The sequence below is a fragment of the Rhinolophus sinicus genome, linkage group LG06 (genome assembly GCF_036562045.2).
Source record: "Rhinolophus sinicus isolate RSC01 linkage group LG06, ASM3656204v1, whole genome shotgun sequence".
Classification (NCBI taxonomy): domain Eukaryota; kingdom Metazoa; phylum Chordata; class Mammalia; order Chiroptera; family Rhinolophidae; genus Rhinolophus; species Rhinolophus sinicus.
Genome location: NC_133756.1, coordinates 97,238,233 through 97,261,118, shown reverse-complemented (window position 1 = coordinate 97,261,118; position 22,886 = coordinate 97,238,233). Strand labels below are relative to the sequence as shown.

Sequence of the window (22,886 nt, the reverse complement as noted above, 5' to 3'; positions counted from 1 at the left end):
GTAATTGCATACTCAGTTGATATGGTAAAATGAGAGATATTAAGATAGATATTTGGAAAAATATAGAAAGGATTAATAAAACTAAGAGCTGTTTTAGCAAAACAAAAGAGAGAGAGAGAGCAAAGACTCAAATAAATAAAATTAGGAATGAAAGAAGGGACATTACACTTGATTCCTCAAAAACACAAAGGATAATAAGAGACTACTATGAACAATTATAAGCCAACAGATTGGACAACCTAGAAGAAACAGAAAAATTCCTGCAAATATACAACCTACCAAGACTGAGTCATGAAGAAATAAAAATCTGAACAGACCAATAATAACTAAGGATATTGAATCAGTAATCAAAAATCTTCCAACAAGCAAAAGTTCAGGACCATACACTTTCACTGGTGAATTCTACCAATATTTAAAGAATTAATACCAATCATTCTCAAGCTCTCCCCCCAAATTGAAGAGGAGTGAATACTTACAAACTCATTTTACAAATCCAGTATTACCCTGATAACAAAGCCAGATAGGGACACTACAAGAAAAAAAACAAACCAAACCAAACAAACAAACAAAAAACCCTAGACCAATATCTCTAATGAATATAGATACAAATTTATTAACAAAATATTAGCAAACCAATATGTATAATACACACATACATACATGCATAGCACAACTTCTTTATTCATTCATTCACCAAAGGACACTTAGGTTCCTTCTGTGTCTTGGCTATTGTACATAATGCTATGTATGATAAACTTTGGGTGCCTGTACTCTATAGTGGTATGCTTAGATTCCTTTCTCTTTGTCTTTTGTGTATTTACTACAGGTTTGTGCTTTGTGGTTACCATGAGGTTTACATAAAACCAACTTATATATAAATGTATTTTAAGTTGATAATAACTTAAGTTTGATCACATTCTAAATCTCTACATTTTTAGTTCCCCCTTACATTTTTTGATGTCATATTTTACATTGTTTTGTCTTGTGTATCTATTAACCAATTATTGTAGTTACAGTTATTCTTTACTACTTGGGTCATTTAATCTTTATACTAGCTTTATAAGTGATTAATACACCATCCTTACAGTGTTAGATTATTCTGAATCTTCCTATGTATTTACCATTTTCTATGGGATTCATATTTTCATGTTTTCCTGTTACTAATTAGTACCCTTTTATTTTGGCTTAAAGAAGTACTTTTAACATTTCTTATAAGGCCAATATAGGGAGGATGAACTCCTTTAACTTTTGCTTGTGTGGAAAATTCTGTATCTCTACTTCAATTCTGAAAACAACTTTGTTTGGAGTATTTTTGGTTGGGAGCTTTTTTTTTTTTTCCTTTCAACACTTAGAGTATGTCATACCATTATCTTCTGGCCTGCAGAGTTTCTCCAGAAAAATCTGCTCATTGTCTTATGGGAGTTCCCTTGTAAACAGTTGTTTTTCTCTTGTTGCTGCATTTAAGATTCTCTCCTTGTCTTCAAATTCACTTTTCCTTTCTTCCACTTCATGTAATCTGCTGTTGAACCCTTCCAGTGTATTTTTCAGCTCAATTATTGTATTCTTCAGCACTATGGCTTCTATAAGAAAGTATTATGGTACTTATGTTTTCTATCTCCGCTAATGTTCTCACTTTGTTTATCCATTCTTCCCCTAAGCTCAGTGAGCATCTTTTTTACTCGTATTTTAACACTTTATGAGGTAAATCACTTATCTACATTTCATAAAGGTCTTTTTCTGTGGTTTAATATTGGTCTTTTTGTGCAGAACATGTTCTTCCATTTCTTTATTTTTCTTGCTTCTCTGTGTTGGTTTCTATGCATTAGATAAAATGGCCACTTTCCCCAGTCCCGAAGGAGTGACCTTGTGTAGTAGATGAATCTTAGTGTTCAACACTGCTCTAGCTCTTGCTCATCTCTCAAACATTTGTGATTGTTTAAGCAGCTTACTTTATTTTTAGTGACTGCCAGTAGTTGAGGGTGTGCCAAGACCTGTCAGTGTCCCAAAGGGGAGGATCTGAGTCACCACCAAGATTCAGGCTGATTAGAAGTTAGACTCTGAGTCAGCAGCTTTTAAAGTATGCAAATATACCTATTTTAGGGGAAGATTGGGAGATCAGCATTTCTGTCTGCTCCCTCTGCACTGAACCCCAGAGTGATAGCTGGTTAAGGACTATTTCTTTGTTACCATCCTGGTGAACCTGTGAATACAAGCCCTGGTAGCCACTAGAGCCAGGTTATCAAGGGATGTGTCCTGTGAGTATCAAACAGAAAAGTCAGGCCGTCAGAAGTGTACACAACCTCCTTTCTTGGAGATACTGATGTCCTGAATGGGACAGAGCACAAAGATGTCACCTGCCAGCCTCCCCAGTCTATAGAGAAGATTATGGCGTGCTCCTAGTTGTATGTTCAATTAGAAACCTGCCCCTCAGACCACAGCTATGAAAATAAGCTTATAGGTTTCTTTCACAGTAAGACTGTGGGTGCATTTCATTCTGCTGTGTCTGTTGTGCTTTTGGGGGAGTAGCCAGTTAAGAACTGTTTCTCTGCTTATAACAGTTCCACAGGACCTGCAAGTACAAACTCTGCTGACTATCAGAGTAGACAATTAGGAGGCTTCCCCTGGGTGACAACCCACCATGAGATACTAGTGACTGGAGTGAGTTAGAGGGAAAGCACAGAATGCTGCCCACGAGTATCCATCCTCAGAGAGCACCTTAGTAGCCCCTAGATGTATGCCAAACCAGAAGTCTGCCCCTCAGGCCAAAGCTTTAAGATAAGCAAATAGTCCTCTTTCAGAGAAAGACTGGGTTGTATTTCAGTCTGCTGTCTCTGCACTGTGTTCTGTGGTTGGTAGCCTGCCAAGAACTGTCTCTTGGTTTATTATAGTCTCATGTGACCCATGAATGCAAGCCCTGCTGGCCACCAGAGCCTGGTGATGAAGAGGTGTTCCCTGGGTGGCAGCCACAATACTGGGGTACAAGACATCAAATTCAGGTAACCAGACACATGCACAATCTTCCCTCTGGGAGATTCTGACTCTCTGAAGAGCAGAAAGGGAGAGCAAGAAGATAGTGCCATCCCTCCAACGTCCCTGGAGAGGATTACAGTTGGCTCTTAGATGTGTTTAATTAGAAGCCTGCACTTCAGGCTATAGACCTTTCACCAAAAGACTGGAGACCTCAGTCTTTTGCATTTCTGTTGTCCCCTTGGGGTGGTAGCTGGTTAAGCATTCTCTGTTTGTTATAGTCCTGTGGGACCTATGAGCATAAGCCCTGCTGGCAACTAGTGCCAGGTAATCTACAAGTGTGCCCTGGGTAACAGCTATAAAAATTAGGGTGCCTGATGAGTGTACAAGCTCCTTTCCAGGAGATACTGGCAATCTGGAGCAGGACAGAGAGAGAGCACAAAGATTGATGCCTTTCAGCTTCCATCTTTGGAGAGTATTTCATTAGGCCTCTAGATATGTGTTAAATTATGCTGCCCCTCAGGCTGATGCTTTTGGATAAGCAAATAAGCCTGTTTCATAAAAAGTCTGGGTGCTTTTCAGTTGGCTGCCTCTGTGCTGGGCGAGCTGTTTAAGACCTTCTCAGTTTGCCTTGTGGGTCTTGTGGACACAAGCCCTTTGGGCTTTCAATGCTAGATGTCTTGGGGACTCATCTCTCAGGTGCAAGTCTAAAAAGTTGGGGTGCCAGATGCAAACCTTTTTCTCCTCAGTGAGATTTTCGGGGTTGTGGGTTCCCTTCCAATTGTGAGTTACCATGCTGGGGTTGAGGGTTGTGGTAAAAATATGTCTCATCCTCTCCTACCTTCTTTAATGTGTTTTTTTTCCTCTCTCATTCTGATGTGCGGGAGTCGTTTAGCTAGTTTTGGGGGTTTTCTACAAAGGAAATCGCTCTATATGTAGCGGTAGATTCTGTTTGTCCCTGGGAGAAGGTGAAGTCACGATCATTCTTCATAGCCATCTTGAACCGGTACTGTGTTTCTAATCCCTGAATATTTCAGAGTTGACTGTAAGAAGTTTCTATGTCTTTAACTTTGCCTCCTGTATTCTAAAAATGTACTTATTTTTCTATAAATGGCTTTTTAAAAATCATCTTCCTACTGAGCTCTTTTGCATTGTTAGTTTTTACTCTAATAAACTGTATGGTTTCACCAGGGAGAGGCAGCCATGTGTGGACACATATTCTTCAGGATGCACTTAATAAATTTGCTGTCCAAAATTAACATAGCAGAATAATGCATTTCTATTTACTTATTTCTTCATTGCGTATGATTAGACAGGCATGAAAAGATTCATGTAAAAAAACAAACATAAGTATTCATGTAAAGTTATTATCTCCATAGGAAATTCCCTGAACAATTTCTGTTTTCCTCTTCTGATACAGTTATCTTTCAAGATTATTCAGTAGAAAGGATGGAGACTACTCTCTGTTCAGCCTTGTGTTACCCTAGATAAAGCACTCTAATCTGTAGGTCAAAAGACTGCCTGCCTGTTCTGATTTGGAGGGACTTTTAAGGACACTGTCATCAGATTTGATTCATTCATTTCAGCTTGGATTTTAGAAATGTAATGAAATCTACAAGTGATTCAAAAATCAATAAGCAGAACAAATTGAAGCCAGAATTTGCTGATTGTAAGATTGGCATTTCCCAAGTTCCTGCTTTTTAGCTGCATCATAGTCATTGTTGGGGAAAAACAAACAAACAAACAAAACCCTGTATCATCATGGAAAATAAAGTGAATTATGAGGAAAAAGATGACATATGCAATTCTGTAACATTCTGACGAAGTTGTTCATTGCAAATATACCTTCATCGTAATAGTAAGATCATATGCATTTTGTCCACATTTCTTAGGTATTTTTCTGACAACTCAAATTTAACATGTTTGAAATGAAATGTGGAAAAAATTATGGATTTTAAATGCAAGACCCAATTGAAATTTCAGTTTATTTTATACATCAGCCAGAGTTGGGTTAGTTAATAGATCTGAAGCCTCAATTCCAATAAAAATATTAACAGATACAACTCAAAGGGCTGTCATGAGAATTAGTAAGACCCAATATGCAGAATGGCACAGTGCTGGCTCTGTTTCTATTCAACTTCCATTTCCCATACCTGACCAAGTTGTTCATCAATTCCCAATGGAAAAGAATTTGAATTAATTCCAGAATTGGGGAATAATCCTTACAACTTCTCTTTGCCTCACTCTTCTATATTAATTGAGTCTGAGGGTTTTTTTTCTGCCTCATAGTATTTCTTTAGTCTTCTTTTCTCCATCTCCAATGTCACTAACGAGTTTTCTTGCAACTGAACATTTCATTAGATAATCGTTAACTTTAATCTTCCCCTTCCATTACTTCCTTCTGCCTATCCATTTTGGGGCTTGCTTTGCTGTTATTTTTCCAACTTCTAAAGATGAATGCTTAGCTCAATAAATGTTAACTATTTTTCTTTTCTAACATAAGCTTTAAGGCTGTAAAATTACCCCTTAGTACTTTAACCACGTCACACATATGTTGGTATAAAGTGTTTATTGAGTTCTAAATATTTTCTAATTTTCGTTATGATTTCCTCTAGATAGATGAATTATTTGGATGTATGTTTCTTAATGTCCAAACATATGGAATTTATTCAGCTATTTATTTATTTTTTTTTGTTGTCATTATTTCCAGCCTAATTTTATTGATGTCAGAGAAAAATCTTTATGGTTCCTTTTCTTTGAAATATGTCTGGTTTTATTGTCCAGTCTGCAGTCTGTTTTTGTAAATATTTTATGTAGGCTAGACAAAACAAAAGTATATCCTGTTGTTTTTTGGGTTAGGTTTCTATACAACATGTCCATCAAATTTAGCTTATTATTTTATTCAAATATTCTATAACTCACTGATTTTTATCTGCTTAATCTATCAGTTTCATAGGCAAATATCACCAACATATATAGAGTGAAATTCACAGAACAGAGAAAATAATTGTGTGTAAAAATCTTCCACTTTTTAAGTGACTACATTTTTAAAATAATTGATTATGTATGATGTATTGAACTTGAACTTGCAGTTTTTATCAAGTTATTGTCTTTATTTCTATGACTACTTTTGCCTCAAAGTCCATTTTATCTAATATTTACATAGCTTTTCAACAGTTTTCTTTTGGTTAATATTTGATTAAACATAATGTTTAATTCTTTTATTTTTAACCCTTCTGTGTTCTTATCTTTTAAATATTTGTTTGTGTAAAGTTTACACCTAGGTTTGGTTTTTATATTATTTCATCTGTGTTTTTGTGTGTGTGTTTTTAAACTGATAAGAACAGATGCTACACTTGATCTTAGCCAAAAGGCTGAGAAGCAATGTGTGTGTGTGTGTGTGTGTGTGTGTGTGTGTGTGTGTGTGTTTAAACTGGGGAATTTAAGTTATTCATATTTATTGTGATTACCAGTTGTTTTGTTTATAGGTATCATATCTTTTTATGCTTTCAATTCTGTTTTTTCTATGTTTTATTTTCTTTCCTTTGGGCTGATTGAATAATTTCTTTTTCCTTTGGATACATTACATTTTATTTTTCCTGTTTTCCTCTATCAGTTTGGAAGTTTTACACGATTTTTGCTTTGTGAGAGACTAGCCTAGAAACTATTGCATGCATCTTAACTTTTCAAAATCTAAAATTAACAATGCCCTACTTGCTTTTTAAACAACACAAAAATTTGGAAAACATTAAATTCATTTAAACCCACTCCATAATTATATACTATTATTTAATATGTTTTATTTTCATTTTGTGTTACGATATTAAGATATTACTTTGTAAAATATTATTAATACTCAATATTTGTTTACATTTATCTATTTATTTAACAATTTATTTGTTCATTATTTCTTTTTGCATCTCAGACATCCCATTTGGTATCACTTTCCTTCTAACTGAAATATGTAGAACCAGCTTTAGTCAAGGTCTGCTGCAATAAGCTATATGCAATATTATCTTTTTCTGAAAATGTATTTGTTTTACCCTCATTTTTTAAATATATTTTCACTGTCTATAACCTTTCAAAATAATTTTTGTTGAAATATGTAGAGGATTAACAGTTCATGAGTATTCATTTTGGTGAATTATCACAAACTGGACACTTTCAAGTAAGCACTCCCTAGATTAAGACAAAGAACATTTGGAATCCCCTAATAACTTTTTTCTCCCTTCTTTCCAGAGGTAACTTCTATTCTGATATCTAACACCATGGATTAAAGTCACTTGTTTTCAAACTTTATATAAATAATTTTATACAGTATGTATTCTTTGGTTTCTCCCTTGTTTTGTTCAATAATATGTTTGTGTAATTCATCCATGTGTGTAGCAATCATCTGGTCGTTTTCATTGTTCACAGTATTCCATTGTGTGTATATACTAGAAATTATTTATCCTTTCTACCATATTTTCCTGAAAATAAGACTGGGTCTGATATTAATTTTTGCCCCAAAAGATGCAAAAAGGGGATGTCTTATTTTTTCCATGTACAACAATCTACATGTATTCATTTATTCATGTACAAAAATCTACATTTATTCAAATACAGTCATGTCATCTTCTTCTGGAACATCATCATAACTCTCCAAACCCCTAATTCTGGCTTGAATTTCTTGTGACTCCATTTCCTGTAGAACTGTTGGCCCCAATATCTCACGTCCAGCAATAGAGCTCTCCTTAAATGAGCACTTCTTGTCCATGTAGCCTGCTTGTAGTGCACTGGCAACACAGCTGTCAATGATTTTATCCCATGAATTCTTCACCCAAGTCATGACCTCTTGCAGGCGAGGCTTCACAAAGTTTCCACGCTGATTTTCAATGCAGTCATTCATTTCCATACACAAATCGTCCTTGACTGGCTTGTTTATTGCACTATCAAGAGTCTGGAGATAGGCAGTCATTCCTGTGGGAATCATTATTTGATCTGTTCTTCTCTCTACAATGAAGTTCTTCACGTCTTTAGTGCAGTGAGTGCTGGCTGAATCCCGGACTAGCACACCTCTTTGGCCACCTTGCAAAACAAGTGGCAGCATTAAATTGACCCACTTCCTTATAACTGCTTATCTGCCCAGGCTTTTTTGGTTTTAAGAATAAATACCTGAAACACGTTTAACCTTATCTTTCTTGCCCTTAGTGATGATTAGAGGGGCTTTCTTTCCATCCAGATGAATTGCCAAATACAGGTAACCCATGCACTTTCATAATCAGTGGAGGGAATGTAGATGGACGAGGCACTCCTCTGATCAATTGTCATTTGAGATCCTTGGCCCATAAACACTACACTTTCATCCGTAGCAATCATGTTGGAGAGTTGGTATTTAGAAAAGTCGATGCCATCAACAAAGGACTTGAATGCAAGTGCACATTTTATAACTTCAGTATCTTCCAGCTTGAACAGTGTTGTCAATCTTCTTAGACATTTCATATCACTGGAGGAAGCCATCCAGCCAGTGCTGTGATGCTTTGAATTCTTCTGGGGATATTTCTAACTGTGGTGCCATTGCAAGGGCAAAAGCTTGACTATTAGCCCTGTGCACAACCAAAGGCTTTGCTCTCCTGTCAGCAATCCATTCACAGATGATGTCTTCCAGCTCAGGAAACAATGGTTGCCCACCTGATCCACACTTGCTCTTCTTAGTATTTCCCTTGTTCACCTGTTGACTGAGGTTATTGTACTCTGCTCACCATTTTCGGACCATTCGGAGATCCAACTTCTTTTCGTTGCAGAAAGCCGTAAGATTCTTGTCCTGGGTGTCCTCCATGATTCCTTTCTTGTACTCGATGGAATAGGTCTTTCTTTTTGCACTCGTCTTGTCTGGGGGTCAAAATAGTATTCCCTTCAAATTGCCATTAAGTCAAGTGTTAATTGAAGACGTACGAGACAGGAGTGGCAATAAAAGTGATGACAGTTAAGAATGATGGTCCACACAAAAGCGACGAGAAATTTCAGGCACCAAAATTCAGAAAACGTTTTATTTCACATAAGTGCATTAAGTACGTTGTTACAATACACGACATATTGAACTATGAACATTCATATTAGACACAACCCCAACCATTCATTATCAAGTGTGCAACATTATTCTGCATTGTGTCTGTACTCTGATTGGTTATTCGCCAATAAGTCTCACATTCATCTGTTTACATAGGCGTTTACCTCTTGTCCAAAGGCGCCTGCTTGGAAATTTACAAATACTTAATTATAACTTATATTATCATTTAGTTAAAGTATTAATGTCAATAATATTGTTTATTTATATTTAATTATGTAATAATATTATTATTTTATAATTCAATATGTCCATCGGGTGCTGCAATGGGCACACTAAATGCATCCGTCTGGCTGATGATCTTAACTGGGGCTTATTTTTGGGGTGTAGGACTTATATTATGAGCATCCTGAAAAATTGTGCTGGGGCTTATTTTCTAGTTAGATCTTATTTTCGGGGAAATATGGTATGTTAGATAGACATTTGGTTCTAGTTTGGGGATATTCCAAATAATGCCGTGTGACATGCTTGTACATGCCCTTTTGTGTACGTATACTGACCTGTTGGGTATATATCTACAAATGGGCATAAAATATGTGTATGTTCTTATAGATTCTGCCAAACAGTTTTTCAGTATTTGCACCAGTTTGTACTCCCAACAACTACATACGAGGTCTGACAATTCAGTTCGCAAGTTTGCCACTGTGCATTTACATTGGCAGCACTATACAAACAGCTGGGTAAAGTTTCATAACCTTGGTATATCAGTGTCTCACAGCTGTGTTCATGTCAACATGTGGCAGTGTCTTGCTGAGTGGTGTTCATTATTGTTGTTGCGTCTTTTTGTGTGCTGATGTGAGAATGTCTGGGCTTGAAATAGAGCAACAAACAAACATTAAATTTCTTGTTAAACTTAGCAAGAGTGAAAGTGAAATCAGGGGCATGTAAGTCCAAGTTTATGGAGATAATGCCATGAGGAAAACAGCAGTGTATGAATGGATTAAATGTTTTTCTGAGGGGAAAGAATGTGTCACTGATGAGGAAAGGTCAGGGCGGCCAGTATCAAGCAGAACTGACAAAAACATTGCAAAAATTCATTGAATTGTACATTGAAATCATTGGCTGACTGTGAGAAGCATAGCAGACCAAGTAAATATCAATAGAGAAATGGTTAGGAAAATCTTAACTGAAAATCTTGGCATGAAAAAGGTAGGTGCAAAAATGGTCCCAAAGGAGCTCACCGATGAACAAAATCAAAGGAGAGTCAAAGTTTGCCAAGACCTTTTGGAGAGGCAAGACGATGTTTTGTGCCATGTTATCACTGGTGATGAAACATGGGTGTACCAATACAACCCTGAAACAAAGCGTCAAAGTGCACAATGGAAGTCAGCCAATTCTCCAGAACCAACAAAGTTCCGTCAGTCCAAATCAAGACTCAAAATGATGTTGCTAAACTTTTTTGATATCAGAGGGATTAATCATTATGAATTTGTACCAACTGGACAGTTAATAAAGTTTACTTTTTGGACGTGCTGAAAAGACTGCGTGAAAGTTAGATGACCTGAACTTTTCACCAACAATTCATGGCTCTTGCATCTCGACAATGCACCAGCTCACATGGCACTGTCGCTGAGGGAGTTTTTAGTAGGTAAACAAATAACTGTATTGGAACAACCTCCCTCCTCAACTGATCTGGCTCCCAATGACTTCTTCCTTTACCTGAAGATAAAGGAAATATTGAAAGGAAGATGTTTTGATGACATTCAGGACATTAAGTGTAATATGACGACAGCTCTGATGGCCATTCCAGAAAAAGGGTTCCAAAATTGCTTTGAAGGGTGGACTAGGTGCTAGCATCGGTGCATAACTTTCCAAGGGAAGTACTTCAAAGGTGACTGTAGTGATATTCAGCAATGAGGCATGTAGTACTTTTTCTAGGATGAGTTCATGAACCTAAGTATCAGAATTTTGTATGGCAGATTCACATCCTTGCCATCAGTTGGAATTGTCAGTCTCTAATTTTTTGTATTCTGTTAGGTATGTAGTGGTATTGCATTGTGGTATTAATTTACATTTCTATGACTAATCTTTTTCATTTTTTTGAAAAAACGTCTTCTCACACAGAAGATTTACTTTGTTTCTGTCAGATAGGATGGGGTAGATTGTTTCCATTTAATAAGAGATTAAAACTGTTTCCAAGTTGGGCTTCAAGGTTTGTGTCTATTTCTAATTCACCCTATTCTTAAAGGGTAGCCTTTTGGGAGTTCCAACTGACTGCCTTGGGTATTTATCAAGCCCCCAAGTTCTGACCCTGAGCTATATTTTCCCCCAGCCCTATAAACTTACCAAAAGCTTTGCTCAGCTTCTTGGCCTCTAAGCAAATGCTTTAGTGAGAAACCTGATAGAGGATGTCAAGATCACTTCTGTGTGCTTGGCCCCTCAACTCCTTGCTACTTGGGTAGGTCTCTGATATCTTCAGACAGATTTTTGTTTTGCTTTGTATTTTGTTCGGCCACTCTAGTTGTTTTGGGAGAAGTACTGACTTACAACAAGCTGATTTGCAAGTACCAGAAACATCTGGTAATATATTTTAGATTGTTATTTTCTTTCAGCATATTAAAGATTTTATTTCACTGTCTCTTCACTTCTATTGTGTTGCTAATGGTAAGTCAATTCTGAATCTAATTATTATCCTTTGGAAAGCTCTATGTTTGTATGCTCATAATATATATATCTTTATGTTTGGTGTTCAGTACTTTCATTATGAGTGCCTAAATATGGACTTGTTTTTATCCTGCTTGGGAATTATTGAAATTCCTGGATTTGTGAATGGGTGTCTTTTATTAGATTTGGAAAGTGTTCAGCAATTATTACTTCAAATACCCTTTCAAATTGCCTCTGCCCTATTCTCTTTCTGAGAGTCTAGATTGATATATATTGGGCTTTCTTAATCTGTCCTCTATGTATGTTAATCTCTCCTTCATATGTTTCATATGTTTGGCTCTTTTTGCTACATTGTAGGTTTCTTTTCCTGATATATTTTTCAGTTCACAAATTCTTTAGTTTTATCTAAGCTGTTGTTAAAACAATCCACTGCTTATTTTAAATATTAGTTATTGATATTTTTTCTTGAATTTCTACTTGATACTTTAATTTTTTTCTAGGTCATTGTAGTTTCCTGTTCCCTTCATTGGTATTTGTTTGTTTCTGTTACTTTAAATAGAGTAAACATTTTTATATATTTGCTGTTTGTTTCAACTGTTTATTGTTACTATTGGTTTTCATTTAGTGTTTAGTGATTTGTTTTTATCGTATTTTTACAGTGAGCTGCTCATTTTCCTTGTAGCTTCATTTGTGGGAATTCTTTGATGCCTAGGATAAAGGCAGTTTCCTTCGCTGCAGATTTGCTTTACTTCTCTGACAGCTAGAGACACTACTTGTATAGGACCATTTTAACTAAAATCACCACTTAAGGTATTTTGTTTTACTTAGGCAGTGTGAACTTGAGGTGCAGTCCATAAGAGAGCCAATTTATGTCACACTTCACAGGAGTAATTTCTCCTTCCAGTCAGTGCTGTGATTGAAACAAGCACTTTTCCTTGACAAGAAAAGGATTAGGAGTTGATGAGTTTATTTCAAAATCACTTTAATATTGGTATTTTTTGAGGTGCCAGCTTAATAAAGGTAGACTTTCTTATCTTTTTTACTTTGGTTGGCCTTGCATTGTGTCTTATTTTGCCTACACTTCCTCCCCCATGCAAAAAAAAAAAAAAAGGAAAGCAAGTCTCACGTTCTTCAAGTTCAGTCAAACTCAGGCCAAAAGGTCGGTTTCTGGGTTCTGTTACCTATCTGGGTTCTTGACTTCATGTGGATTTTACCTCAAGTTCCATATATTCCTTCTAGTTCATTGATGACTTTTATATTTTATCTAGCACTTTTTGTTGTTTTTAGTGGGAAGTTTGGTTTGGTTACTAAGTCTATCATAACTGGAAATGAAAAGTCCCTTCAAACTAGTTTCTACTGGCAGCCTTGTGTGATCTGTTTTTTTATTGTTTTGTTTTGTTTTCTAATTTGTCATGTTACATCCAAGCTGAAAACCCTTTAAGGAATTTCTGCTTCTCTCAGGATAAAGTTTAAAGGTTTACTTGGCTAACAAAGCCCTGTATGATCTACTTGCCTAACGCTCCAGTGTCATCTCATGACATATTTTCCCTTGATGTTCTGTTTCTTAGTCAAACTGCTCTTTTTACAGTTCTTTGCATGCCTTGTTCAAACTGTTGGTGAGTTCTGATTGTGATTTTTATGTCTGAATTTAAGAATTTCTGTTTTCCTTTTGGTAGATGCTTGTTATGTGATTGTGGTAAAGTATGGAAGGTGCCACTAAGTGTGGTGTCCCTCAGTTTGACTTCTAGGAGTGCAATTCCTACCTCTCCAAGAGTCAGATCTTACTGAGGGGTTCTGTGTCCACTGCCCACTCTGTGCCCACGCAGAGCTCTAACCTGTGAGCTAATGTTGCTGCTGCCCATTGCTCAACTCAAGTCAAGAAGGGCAAGGAATCACTGGTCTACCTATTTGAACACAGTGACCAAATTAATAACCCTAGGGATTACACAAGGGCTTCCTTCTGTTCCTTGTATCACTTGGTGTTATTGTGGAGAAGAAAGTGGATTCTGGAAAAACCTTAGTCTCACTCTTTTCTCCCGTATTTTTGGACCACAATTCCCTATTTTGAGTGAATATGATTAATTTCATTTATTTTTATTTTTTAGGAATTCCTCAAATACCATCTGTGATGGTTAATTTTATGTTTTAAGTTGGCTACACCACAGTATGCAAATATTTGGTCAAACATTATTCTAGAAATTTCTGTGAAGGTATTTTTTCAGGTGAGATTATGAGTAAAGAAGATTACTCTGAATAACATGAGTGGGCCTCACCCAATCAGGGTGAGGATGGAAAGGCTTTGATGGGAAAAAACTGGCATTTGCTGAAGAAGAGGGAAGTTTGCCAGCAGATGCCTTTGAACTTGAACTGCAACACCAACTCTTCCTGTGTCTCCAGCCTACTGACCTACTCTGCAGATTTTGGACTTGCCAGCCTCCACAATCACATGAGGCAATTCCTTATAATAAATCTGTGTGTGTGTGTGTGTGTGTGTGTGTGTGTGTGTGTGTGTGTGTGTGTACATACATGCATCCTATTAGTTATGTTTCTCTGGAGAACCTTGACTTCATCCATTATGCCACTTGGTGGCATCCTTTATTGTTTTGTACATTTGTTATAGTTTTAGTCTTCTTTCATTTTTCATTGACAAATAAAAGTGTGTCTATTTAAAGCATACATCATGATGATTTGGTATAGCTATACATTGTGAAATGATTACCGCAGTTGAGGTAATTAACACATACATCACCTCACATTGTTACCTTTTGTGTAGATGCTGAGAATGCTCAAAATCTACTCTTAGCAAATATCAAGTATAAAATAGAGTATTATCAACTATAGTCACCATACTATACATTAGATCCCCAGAACTTACTCATCCTACAACTGAAAGTGTGTGTCCTTTGACCATCATTTCTTCATTCCCTCTACCCTCTAGCTCCTGGCAACCACTGTTGTTCTTTTGGCTCTAAGAGTTTGACTTTTTTAGATTCCACATAGCAATGAGATCATACAGAATTTGTCTTTTTGTGTCTGGCTTATTTCTCTTAGCATAATGTCCTCAAGATTCATCCATGTTGTCACAAATTGCAGGGTTTCCTTCTTTTTTATGGCTGAATAATATTCCATTATGTGTGTGTATATCATATTTTCTTTATCCATTCATCTATTGACAGACACTTATATTGTTTCCATATCTTATTTATTGTGAATAATGCTGCAATAAGTATGGGAGTGCAGATATTTCTTGGAGATAATGAGTTCATCTTCTTCAGATATATACCCAGAGATGGGATTGCTGGATCACATGATAGTTTTATTTTTAATTTTTTGAGGAGCCTCCATAGAGACAATTTGGATTCAGGGATCATGCCTGAAAATAAGAGAAACAACTATATAATTAGCTACTAATTCATGTCCATTTTTTCCTCCCAGTGGAAAAAGCATGCACTTCAGGCTTCATTCACTGTGCTAGCAATTTCTCTATGGACAGACACTTACTCTCTCTGGGCTTCAGTTTCTGTATCTGTAGAACTGGGAATCTAGTAATATCCATGTAACAGCATTGTTATAAAGTCATACATTTGAGAGTCAGGGTTAAGTGTAAATTATTTCCTCGGTAGACACAGTCTACAAGTTGAAGTAGATAATGTTCTTGGTTGTGTAACACCCATTAAACTCCAGCCAATCATGAGATTTCCATTCCCCATCTATAAGTTTTATAGCTCTTAAGAGAGGTTAATTTAGCGAGACAGATTCTCTTCTTCTACTAGACACTGTTATATCTGGAGGTGACTCCTGAAACTGCTACAGCCAGTAAGCTACTGAGAAGAAGAGGCATAAAGAGCCTATGTATTTGAAAAGAGTGCTGAAGATGAAACCAACCCTGGAGCATTATGTAAGATGATACATTTCCTTATTGTTTCACCAATTTGAATGGGGCTTCTTGCAGCAAAAAGATGTGCAAATTGTGGATCAAAAACTACGAGTGTTCACAGAGCAAATACTCAATTTGTTGAAAGAAGACTTAATTTTATCTTGAGCTTGAACAGTTTGGACTGAATGAGTCCAGATCTGAGGAGTCTGTGTTGAATTTGATTTAAACATACTAAGAATAGAAAAATTTTTCCAGTTAGATGGGAGAAGTTCCAGGACTATAATGGGGCATTAAAGACGTGTGGGGGAAACTGTGTAGTCCATTTAATACTAAGTTCCTGGAGCCAATATGGCTTTACTTTTCTGTGTTTTTAAGTATCCTTGGAATACCAGCCTCCAGGGCTATTATATGACATACTGCAAAGCACAAGTTTTGGGGGATCACTACCATTGTTTAACTCTATTGCTTTTTCACTGTGTGACCTCTGCCAGGTCACTTAAACTCTCTAAGCCTCATTTTCCTTAACTGTAGTATAAAAATAATAGTACTTTCCTTAAAGAATCTGCTGTGAATATTAAATGAGGTATTATAAAGCACTTAAAGTACATGAGACATAATATAATTACAACAGCACTGGTGGGAATACCCATTTGTTGAGTACTTACTCACAAATATAGAGACAGGAGCCATGCTTGGCTGTGGTGTCCCCACTAGGGTCATTCCAGACTAAACCTACTGCCCAGAGCTATATCTAAATAGACTTAGTCCCCAGAAGAGATGGTAGGGCACATGAGCTTTCTTCTTCTTCCTTTAAAAATTATAAGTAGCTTAAATATACCAGTAGAAGCACCTCTTTATTTAGTGTAGAATTTTTACATGGGACTTGGGATTTCCACTATTTGTACAAAAAACAAATTGCAGTAAGCAGCATAATAATTTCATGCAGGAAAAATTTGGTACATAGTTAAAGTGCATAAATGATACCTTTCAGTTGGATTTTTGGCCTCTTTCCTGAAACTAACAGCCTGAATTTCAGGAATTAAGGAGTTACCTAATAGTGATGAATGTCCCACGTGCTAAAAAGATGTTCAGACTGATCATTCAGAGATAGCAAGATGAAATTTGCCTGGGAAAATGAAATGTAATTTCCTTTAAGATAAAATGGCAAAAATGTACAATTTGGAAGGATGTTAGGGCAGATAATCAAAGAAATATAAGATAAAAATACTCTTTGAAGTAAGAAAAGGTATTTAAATCCAAGTATTGTTAGTATTGAATTAGGCTAGATAATAAACCTTTCAAGAAGGTTTGCAATTGAGCTCTAAGTCAAAATAAAGCAAAGGTTCATGAACAGAAAAGTCTAGAATGAAGGATATTGATGGGCTGTTAAAAGGAAAAGGTGAAAATAGCAGATTTAAGGAATGAGCTTCTTGCTTTCAGGATTGCTCCAAACCTTCGTTTTCATTGTCATCAGAAATCTAATCTGGTTAAAATCTTGACTCAATTCAACCCCTGGGTCACACTACTCAGCCAACGAGATAAAAAAAAATATCTTCAAATTACGTTGAAGTTGTTTTTGGAGCCCTGCCACTGCCTGGCTATGTGCAAGGTACTACATAAGCTCTATCCAGCTTCTGCTGAATGTGTTTTTCACTGAGCTGTGTAGCATTAAAAAATCTCATTGTGGAAAATGAAGGAAACTGATCTGGTGTCTTGTCTGTCAACTAGAAAGCAAATGTAGAAACACAAGAATTAGAAAATATATGTTTGATAAATAATTTTATGGTTATATTATGGGGCATTTCTTTACTGCTATACTTTAAAAAATATATTTTCCTTGTTGGCATAACATTCAGGCATCCTTTAGTAGAACAATTACACATTTTAGATTAATGAGATTTTCAACTGACTATAAGAAGGATGTTGTGATTAAGATCTATTGAATAACTTTGTGTCAAAAGAATCCTATATAACTTAGCTAGTCCATTTTTAAAAATTTATGTATTTAATTAACTCATAAGTAATATAGATCACACATTCCCATTACCCCCAAAATTCTGTATCTAGTCGACTCCATCATTTTACCAATGAGGAAAAAGACCCAGACAATAAAAAAGTTACTCAAACAGGATCCTACGGACAGTGAATCAATGGCCCACATTTTCTTTTTTTTTTCTTTTTTAAATCAAAGTTTATTGGGGTGACAATGGTTAGTCAAGTTACATAGATTTCAGGTGTACAATTCTGTATTACATCATCTATAAATCCCATTGTGTGTTCACTGGCCCACATTTTCTAATGCTTATTCTTTCTAAAATGAAGTTTACACTGGTTATACCAATATACTTGATTATTTCCTAGAGGCAAACTCAGCATTTAGCTTAAGACTTAACTTTATTCCATTAAGTTTGTTTTTACCTAAAAAGGATGTTCTATTAGATTTGAATCAGGTAATTATGAGGTGAGAAAATAGGATCAAAACCTAGGTGAGTTCTTGAAATCTCATCAGTAGTTTTTAATCTTTTATTGAGCCCAGCTAAGTTTAATATACACAAAGTTAAACTTATCTTTTCTAGAGTTTTACCATAAGAGAATTCTTTTGTGAGGTATTGGACAATTCTCCAAAAATGGAAATAAATGTCTTTGGGAGGTATGATGTGGAATCTCAGTAATTTACATTGTACTGTGACACATTTTAATGAGCCATCTCCCCACTCCTACCCTTACCATCAACCATAAGCTGACATTCTCTTTTGAGAAAAGAGATTTGTTAGTAGTGTGGTCAGTGGGGACAGATGATTGCAGATTGTTGAAAATTGCCCTGTGACAGGTTGGGCTCCTAGCAGAGAGCAGTCAATCACATAGTAGATGAGGGGATTTGAAGCACTTGGACATGAGGAAGAAACTTCAGGAAGAGGAGAGGGACAGCTTGGTCTCCTTGACAACTTTATAAAACTGGTCCTTTAGTACCCTTGCTCTAATAAACTAGACTGCAATATTCCTTCTAAGTCATACTGGTGAAGAGCTGCCCACCATCAAAACATTCCGATATCATAGTTTATTTCCCTCAGCTTAGTATCAGCTGTGGCAAAGTCCTGTCCGGCTGAACAGAAGCATCGTCAAGTGGTTAGGCCAGGTCTTAAAGATACATGGGTGTGTTCAGGGCATCAAGCAGGAGGTCAAATGCCCTCTGGCATCTTTAGGGAAAACTGATTTGCAGATGGCACTTGAGATATTTACCCTTGAAAACCAACCTTGAAACAAGAACCAGATGTCCTGACCTGAGTTTCATTGAGGATATCCTCATCTAGCCTGTTATGAAGAAGGGGAAGAGGACTGCAGGTATGTTTTTCTCTCCCCTAGCTTTCATGTCCAAACCACCTCTCAGCCTCCTTCCCCGAATGCTGTTCTCCCAGATTACCCACAGTCCCTTTGGGTTTCCTCTAAGGGCACCAAACTTTACTTCCTCAGGTTCTTTAAGTCATTGGCTCCTCCACCTGGTCTGCTCTTTCTTTAGCCTTTTGTATGACCTGCTAAAAAATATTATTTAGGCTGGAATATTATTTTCCCTAACTGAGCTAGTTAGAAAATGTTTTCTGTTTATTTCCTTCTCAGCCCCATTTTAATGATTTAAATGCCTCAAAGGAAATAATTTCAGGTTCTAATGTGTTCCTGTTTATTCTCTGACCTCCTCTATCTAGAATGGGAACTACCTATGCAACAGGCTATGTCTTGTTTACTACTATTTCTGTCATACCGACCACATGATTGAATTTCTTAAAGCCCAGAAAACGTGCTGGTTTCAGTGAGAGTTAGGTGATATCATTCTAAGCTCTGGAAAGGGCCAGGCTGCTGCAATGCTGTGGAAGATTGACAGCAGTATTGGTGGACGTTCCCGACGAAGGGTGGATACCCCATCACAGCATGAGGTGAAGCGAAGCCAGGAATAGTGCTTTAAGTAAAAGTAACCAACCAGCATTTTCCTTGGAAAAGGCCCTCTCCTCCAATATTGGCACAAACCCTTGCACTGCGTGAAGTGAGGCACTTTAGTCTGAAAAATGGAAGGAAATGTGGTTTAAACAGATGTTACCTACTGATTATTATGTCCAGCAAACAAGCAAACAAGAAACCTGGTCTAGCCTGTGTGAAACCTGAAATTTGAAGAATCGCTGTCTAAAGACTGGGTTCTCCTTGAAGGAAGGTGCTCTGCCTCATTCATCTCTATGACAAAAAGCCCCCCAACCCGGGGGGTGGGGGGATGATCCATTGTTTAAAAAATACTAACTGCTAATTCTAAATGAACTAAATATTAACTATTCACTCCAGCATGAGAAGGCTGCCAAGAATACTCTCAGGAGCTGGAGTATTCCAGCTAACCCAAGGGAGAAGATGTTGGTTAAATGTGGATATAACTGACATGACTATTCCTAAGTTATAGCCATTTCTAGTTCCCTATTTTTCTTTTTCCTTTCTTTTCTTTTCTTTTCTTTTTTTCCCCTGACATTCTGACATTGAAATTGAATCATCTTATGGAACTAAGGTGGAGTCGGGGTAGCTGGGGACAATTTAACAAGTGCTTCCCATATAGCAAAGCCAGATTTACAGGTATTCCCTTGAGTATGTTGTAACAATTATATGAAATTGTCTACAATGTAGTTCCTATTTTTACTGTTACATAGAAGATACATTAAGATACGGAGTGCTTATAATCACAAACCTCGAAAGTGGCAAGGCTGAAATTTGAAATGAAATCACATATGTTTGGCCTAGAAACAAGCTCTATTTACATTTCAAGACATTTTCAGTAAAATAATTGGGAACCAGAAGACATCACTCACATGCAAGAACTCTGGGATTCCCCTACATAAGGGTTTCTTTTTCAAAGGGAAAGTCAGGAAGAGAGTGATATTTAGACCCAAGAAGAGCTGTCTAATAGTAGAATCTCAGCCATTGCAGTAACTGCACTAAGGAGTTTGGAGGAGGAGAATCCTGTGTGCCTGTAAAATGGTGCTCACCTGATCTTCACATAGGGCAGCCCCCTCGAGACTCATTGTTATTTTCAACCATTCTTATTTTAAACCTTATTTCCTTTGGGTTGGTCATCCGATATTTCCAATGCCTCGTTGTTTTGCAGGATCACAGTAGCATTCAAAAAGCATTAGCATCCAATTTCTTGAAATGTTATTAAATCACATTAGTTTAAGTTCTTTTCTGCAAACATAAACCTTGACTAGAGCTCCAAGTTTGTATTTACCACATTAACTTCCCATGATAAGCATGCCAGATGTTGTTTCAGCAACCCCTTTGTTGTTTCCTCTGTAAGGATCAGAGTGACAAATTGACTATTAATCCAGGCTGGGAAGCCCATGTCAAGGTGTTTTGTTTGAAACTCAACTCTGTCACTGAATAATATGTGACTCAAATTGAATTTCTGAAAAGATCAGAGCACAAACATAGAACACACTCTCTTAAATTCAGTTATGAAAAACATCTCTTGGAAGCTACCCCACAGCATAACCGTAAGCTCGACAATGCACCATATCTTGTCATCACATGATACATCTTCAAATCTAAGTATTTTCACTTCCACATCCATTACCTCTTTCATTTCCACAAAGGTCCTCTTTTGGTAGGTGTTGTCACATACCTTTTAAATGAGTGAAGAAACCAAGGCAAAGATGGTGAAGTAATAGCTAAGTTCCAGAATTTGGACTTATATGAATCTAGGTTGTCTGGAGTAGAGAGCCTAGCGGGTGGAGAACACAGATGTTGGAATCAGACAGAGCTCCATTTAAATAATGCCTCCATTGTTTATTAGTTGTCAGGCATCAGGCAAGGTTCATAACCACTTTATATTTTGGTTGAAATAGGGATAATAGTTATACCAATTTTGAAGGATTATGTGAGGATTAAAAAAGACATTATCTATGGAGTTATTAATGACAATTACTGGTCTGTCTCCAAGTTCTCATTCTTTCCCGTTCATTTCAGCTGTGAGTGAACAGTCCTGCAGCAGTAAGTAGCTTTAGTAATCCAGCTGCTGGCAAGAGAACATATCATCTCCAGGGTGCCTGGTGCAGACACCTTTATTGTTACTACAGAAAACATTTCAAGGAGCAGCACTGTTTTTCTCCAAAACTACATCTCAAAATGAGAATGGCATTTGGTTCTGTCTTCAAGTTTCGATCAATGTGAACATGACTTTCGGCATTGATGACTGTAAAGCAAGGTATTAGATTCTTACTGACCGCTAAGAAGGGTATATGCCTTAAGCACACAAGGCCCCTGCACATATCACCATTCTTACAGATACCTCCTTCCAAAGGAGCACATTTTCAACCACAGGCACCTGTGGCCCTTGTGCATACAGATAAAGGAAAGCAGGATTCTTTATAAGGGCTTCCAGGAGAGGCAAGAAGTCACAGTCATGGGGCAGGCAGACAGCAGGGACCAGATCTAAATGTGTCTGGAGCAGTGGTGGGGCTGGGAACAGCACAGGTTGACAGAAGATCGCCAAGGCAGCCCTGAAGAAGGATGTTTAAGGCATGTGCTCCAGGTGAGGGGTAGAGGGTTGGTGGAAGGGGGTGGAGGCTGAGGACCTGAACACTCATATTCCTTTGCAGGATTGGGTAGCTGCCTTTAGCCTAGGGATAGCTTCTATCTCACGTATGATCTTAAATGCTTCTCAGACTCAGAGAAGTTCCACGGTGGTAAGGCTTCCAAGACTCTGTGTGGGATGCTTCTAACACCAGGAAAAAAATGCAGCAGGCTTGCCAAGAGATGAGCTGCCCCTGTGTGAAAGCAGGAGAGAAGAATTCTTTATTTTTTCTTTCTCCCACAGCAAAACGAAAGTACCCCCCAGGCCATGGAGACCTGTTCGGCAGGACGACATGACCTGTCATGTTCAAGCCTGGGACAGAAAATGGATTGTAATCTGCCACTTCAGCTATATATCCAGTTTGGGAACTTATTTTGCATTCAGGTTTTTAGAAAATGTTATGTTGCAGTTGTATATATTTTTTAAAAGCTTCTCCTTGTTTAAGATTTGATTAATTCAAATATTTGGATATAAGACAAGAAGACAGATTTTGAAAGATGACATTTAAAGGACAGTGTTCCTTTGCTTAATAGTTTAGTATCTCCTTCGATGACTTGTCCACAAACACATGTAGAATTAGGTTTCATTCCTCTGCCTAATTCCATTTTTATGTCCAAGTCAAAACTGAAGATGGCTAAAGCATTCTAGAAGATGTAAAGTCATGGATGAATTAGTCAAATGTTGACTTTGGTGCTAGTGAGGCTCCATTTGTTTCAAAATTAATTTTAATAGGA

General features: G+C 37.1%; 1 pseudogene; it reads right to left on the bottom strand.

The window, feature by feature from the left end:
- Positions 1–6,235: 6,235 nt before the first annotated feature.
- Positions 6,236–6,353, bottom strand: LOC141572603 (U2 spliceosomal RNA; annotated as a pseudogene).
- Between the last annotated feature and the right edge of the window lie 16,533 nt (positions 6,354–22,886).